The following is a 6,045-nucleotide window of genomic DNA, read 5'->3' as shown; positions in this document are numbered from 1 at the left end:
GCTAAGAGCTTACTCTGATGCTTGTGCTCTAGTTTGATTGAAGGCTTTTTTTTATTCTGATTGGGGATCATACCTTGATTCTCGTCGATCTACTACAAGTTTTTGCATCTTTATTGGTGATTCTTTAGTCTCTTGAAAGGCCAAAAAGCAGACCACCGTCTCTCGCTTCTCAGTAGAAGCTGAGTGTAGAGCTCTTTCTTCTACTGCCAGTGAGCTTATTTGGTTGCAGCAACTTCTTCAAGATTTTCAAGTCAAGGTTGAATATCCTGCGTTGTATATTGTGACAATCAAGTTACGATACATATTGCTTCTAATCCCACATTTCATGAACGTACTAAACATATTGAGATAGATTGTCATTTTGTTCGTGAAAGAGTTACTTCGGGAGTCTTCAAGTTGTTTTCCTTTCGATCTCAATACCAGTTGGCAGACATGTTCACTAAACCTCTTCCTTTTACTCAGCTTTTTTCTTTGATGTCCAAGATGGTTGTCAAGGACATTTACAAGCCACCTTGAGGGGGAGTATTAGAGTGTAAACAATGTATTAAGGTTTATTAATTTTATTAATTTATACACGTGTCATGTACAACTGTAATATGTTTTCCTTTTCCTTTTTTTATATTAATATCAGCTTTGTAACATAAAACAGAGAGAAAAGAAGAAACCCTTTTTTTTGCTTCTATGTTCTGCCTCTTCGTCTTCTTGAGCTCAACGGCTCTTTGCATCCCTGAAGCTTAAAAATATTTGTTATGGAGAGTTTCAGTATCTTCTTTCTTTTTATGTTTCCACGGCGGGGAGCGTCTTTGCAATTATCATCAATGTTTCTTCGTCCGTATCTCTCCTTCTTTACCCTCTGAGACTTTCTTGATTCTAAAATTGCGCCTCTTCTTGAAATTAATGCCAATGGCGGAAGAAAGTGAAATAATGCCCTTAGCCTTTTTTCTTCGTCTTCATCACCTTCATCATCCGGTTCAGCTGCGCTGCCGTTCTTGCATTCATTTCGAATCCACGTAGGAAGACCCTGATGGGTACAGAGAACGAGCGTCGTCAAAGAATTGGATGGTGGGGATGACGAAAATCAAGAAGAGGAAGGCTGCGACGGGAAGACTGCAGTCCACCAGAGACAGCGCAAAGTCTAAATGGCCCATAATTTCGTTGTAGAGGTTGTTCTAAAACAAAATGTAATTGTTTCTTTCTTTATTTCTTATCGTTTCTCCTTCATCAGTTACCATTCCCTTTTATTTGCTCTGTATTTCTTCTTTTTTTTTTATGTTTTTGTGGCGGGGAGAGCCTTCCCAATTATCATCGCTTTTTCTTGGTCTATATCTCTCCTTCTTTACCCTCTGAGACTTTCTTGATTCTCCAAATGCGCCTCCATGTGCTCAAGAAGCCCCCACGAATTTTTGGTTTTAGAGGAATCTTAGTATTTTTCTTATTTTGTGTACTACCTAGATCAACAAGATCAAGAAGATGAAGGCATCCGACCGCCCAGTAAGTCTGAACGGCCGATAATTTCTGGGAAGATTTTCTTGTAAAAGATACCGAGAGGTAATTGCCTTGTTTGTTTCTATATTTCTCCGTCGTCTGTTCCTTTTTATTTCCTCCAAAAATTTTATCTTCATTATCTTCGAATTATTGGCACTGATTCTCTGTCCCTCTCTCCCCTACCCTCTTGAGATTTTCTCAATTCCCCATGCTCCTCCTGTTAAGATAATTCGGACCAGATTAACTTGGAAGCAAATATAACAAGACACTGCTGCAGATATAATATTATAAGAAGAAAATATATAGAGTGTCTACAATACTTACAAGTCACAACTCCTCTGCCTCCGATGAGCTCTTCTGCTACATACTCTGGTTCTGCAGTAGGACCTGGAGAGCGGGAAGGAAATTTTTTACGCCACGCGTATATGCTGCAGGGATGGCTTTGGCAAGAAGGGAAGCTTCCTCCTCCCCTAGTCTCCTCTCCTCCCCACGTTGGAAGAACTCAACAATGCCATGCTCCTTTCACTCTCAATCTCCTCTCCTCTCCACGCTGGAAGAACTCAAGAGTGCCCTCTTGTTTTCGCTCTCCCTCTTCCAGACTTCTTCATGTGTTGAAAGTCGCTACTACTGTCAAGCACGAAGAGATACTGAGCCTGCAACAAATCTCTCAGCAATGCCCATGCCTTCTCTAGCACTTACTTGGAAGGAAGGAAGGTTAACGGCTTGCCTCCCAACCTATTCTGGTAGAAGCCAAATCAATTTGAACCATATTCTACTCGGTCACTGTCTTCTTTCTTTGCTCCTCTCAAAATCCTATTCAGAAAGCTCGAGCGGACAGCGGAAGAGGCGAGGTTTTCACCACCAAATCCTTTCACGGTCTCAAGTTCTGCAAAGAAGGGTTCCCACTATATGAAGACTCATACCTCGAGACTGGCAAAGCCACTAGACCCATCAGCCTAGCAATGACGCCCTTCTCTGTCCCGTCACCCATGCCTCTCTGACACAACCCATTTCTCTCTGACAATCTCCCATTTGAAGACTGATATCAATCTGTCTTCACTCATATCAATGTAGCAACTCTTTCTTGGTCTCGTCATTCTTACAGGCCAACTGAAGCTGAACATTGCTTTAGTTTATCAATTGTTACCGTTTTTGTTAGCATATCTGCAGGATTCCTGTTACCTTGGATCTTCTGTATCTGTGATATCCACCTAACATCTGTTGTTCCCACGGTAAACACATAACCAGTGGTGCTTCTCCGTTGATCAACTTCTCCTGCAAAATTTGTATCTACGTACCCTTGTACTTTAAATTCACCTTTACCAAAGTACAAACACTTATCTGTGGTACCTTGTAGATATCTCGAAATCTACTTTACTGCTTTCCAGTGGGTCTCTCCTGGGTTTGACATAAGCCTGCTAACAACTCCCACTGCATGGCCAATATCTGGTCACGTAATGACCATTGCATACATAACAAACTTCCACTTGCTAGCATCTTCAGTCTGATATGCCTCTTCATAGTATTCAGGTTCTCCTCCATCAGTCAACAGTAGATAATTCATGTATCTCCTATTAGGCACATGAGGTCGAGAAGATCTTCTCAATATAGGAGCTAGAATAGGAGACTGTGATGTGTCGGACTGTTGTGCACTATTCTATTTAACAGATTCCTCTAGTTGATGGCTTGCTATAGAAACATCAGGGACATCATCCAAATCTGCATATACTGTCTCACTCTCTACTGAGTTACTGGCGTCTACAATATGTCTGTCCTTGTACATCACTCTTTCATTGAAAATCACATCTCTGTTACGGATCACCTTGTTTTCATCATCCCATATGCGGTATCCAAACTCATCCTCGCCATAATAGATGAGGGTACATTTCTTGGATTTGGGATCAAGCTTATTCCTACCTTGATCACTGATGTGCACATACACCGCACAATTGAAAACTTTAAGGTGTGAGAGTTTTACGTCCTTTCCGCTCCATACCTCTTCTGGTATTTTGTAATCTAGTGGAACTGATGGACCATGATTGATCAAATAAGTTGTTGTGTTGACTGCTTCTGCCCAGAATTGCTTTGGTATGCCTGACTGCATACGCATACTTCTGGCTCTCTCAGTTAAAGTTTTGTTCATACGCTCAGCACACCATTGTGCTGAGGCGTACCTGGCACGGTTCTTTCCATTCGAATCCCATGGTCATAACAGAACTTTTTTAATCTAGTGTATTCATATTCACCTCCATTATCAATCCTAAGCTTTTTGATCTTAAAACCTATTTCATTTTAAACCATGGCTTTCCATCTTCTGAAAGTATCAAACACTTCAGATTTTTGACATAGAAAGTAAAGTCATACCTTCCGAGAGTGATCATCGATGAATGACACGAAGTAGTGTTTTTCAGCAATGGATGAAATAGTTGTTGGCCCCCAAAAATCAGAATGAATGATCTCCAACCTTTCCTTCTTCAGAGTTCTGCCACGTGTCTAAAAGCTAACTCTCTTCTGCTTTCCAAGTATGCAATTCTCGCACATGTCAATTTTTACTAACTGTAACCTGATAGTTTCCCAATGAAATGCATAATCTTTATTCCTTTCTCACTTATGTGGCCAAATCTCTGGTGCCACAGGTTGGAACATTGGTTTCTTGCTGCAACAAAAATTGTACAACATGTCTTTGTAGTCATATAAAGAGTACCACTTTTCTTTCCTTGTGCAAACACCAATACACCCTTTAAAATCTTCCAATCACCACCATGGAAGGTCATGGTGTAGCCTTCACAGGCTAACTGCCCTACTGAGATTAAGTTCTTTCTCAGGTCGGGAATATGCCTGACATTTTTCAGCTCTCATACAAACCCATTCAACTTAATCATCACTACACCTTTCCCAATAATATCACAAGGTTGCTCATCAATTAAATATACCTTACCAAGGCTTTTGGACACATATTTCTCGAAGAGTTCTTTCTATGAGGTAGCGTGGAACGATGCTCCAAAGTCTAACACCCAAGACTCCTCCTTGCTCTCCAAAGAACATATCAATGCATCATCATTCCATGAGGTGGATGGAACATTTGCTTCTACCTTCGCATTCTGATCCTTCGGTGCACTGTTGCACTAATTTTTGTAGTGCCCGCTTTTCCCGCTGTTCCAACACTCGACGATCTTTGAGTTTTGAGAATTGTTGGGATTTCTGGATTGAGACCTTCCATTTTGAGATCTGCCTCAATGGATTGACCTGCTAGGTCTATTTCCTCTAGTTCTTCCTCTTGCCTCTGTAGACAATGCTGAAGAAGTCGACGCTTCACTCGACACTTTTCTTCTGATTTCTTCGCTGAGAACTGGATCATGAACATCATTGAATTTTAACTTATTGATTCCTGACGAGCTACTCACTGCTGTAACATTGGCATTCCAGCTTTCTGGCAGGGAAGACAAAAGTATCAATGCATGTTCTTCTTCGGCGAATTCAATTTCAACTGAACTCAATTGGGTTGTAATTGTATTGAGTTTGTATGAAGACTCATATTGAGACCCATCAGCCTTGCCATGACGCTCGATGCCCATTTCTGTCATGTCGCCCATGCCTCTCTGACACCTCCCTTTTTGAAAGTAATGCCTATGGCGGATGTAGTACTGCATGGCTATATCATTTGAATGCACTTGGTCAAGAATACTATAATCCAAATAGGATGAGAAAGAAGACCGGATAGAAAAGACCTCAGCCAGTCCGGCCTTGGTTACTTTTTTCTGATCTCCTATATTTCTTGGTTATTTCTCTTCTATTTCTCCTAGTCTTGTTCATTCACATCTAGTACCCAAATGTTGAAGGCTTACGGAACTGATTTTTGTGAACTATTTGTCTTCCACGCGAACAAGAAGGCCACTTAGCTCGGAGATCTTCCACTCTCCAAGGTACACAAGCTCTTGCTCCCGTTCCCAAATTTTACTGTCTTCTCCCTCGGATGGTTATGTAAGTCGTCGTGTCGACCCGTACCTTGCCTGGGTCATCTCAATTTTTCCCACTTTAGACCCCTTGTGTATTTTTATATATGTTGCTTATTACTGTCTCACCTGCTTTTCTTAGTCCAGAGTGCACATTTGATTTGTTCCTAGCTTCCTTCCTGGTTGTTTGAGATCTTTGTCAGGTTTTCTTTTTCACATGGAATGTTTTATTTTTCTGTTTGGATGACTCTTGTATTTCCTTTTCATTTCGTGGTTTATTTATGTACAATGAGCTTGAGTGTTTAGTTTTCCCCTTAGTTGTAGACAGTGATTTGGTGATTCTTTAAATGGCTGTTCTCAAGGCTGGCTGTCTAATTTCATTATGGATTCTTCGTTTTCGTGTATTAGGATTTTTAACTTTTTAATCTTCTTTGAGCTTGAGTTTCATTCTATACTAGTGGGTTTTAACTATCCACTAGTCTTTTGCTATCTCATGAATATTTTTCATATAACGTAGTGAAAATTACAGATATAAGAATGTATACCATTTCATCCCCATTCTTTCCTTTATTCATTTTCCTATCCAACTCCAAATCAAAGTACATCT

Source organism: Aristolochia californica, unplaced genomic scaffold, assembly GCF_029961685.1.
Source record: "Aristolochia californica isolate CCGP_79_NKW_82.1479 unplaced genomic scaffold, dmAriCali1.0.hap1 SCAF_1, whole genome shotgun sequence".
In the NCBI taxonomy this organism is placed as follows: domain Eukaryota; kingdom Viridiplantae; phylum Streptophyta; class Magnoliopsida; order Piperales; family Aristolochiaceae; genus Aristolochia; species Aristolochia californica.
This window is presented reverse-complemented; position numbering follows the sequence as displayed.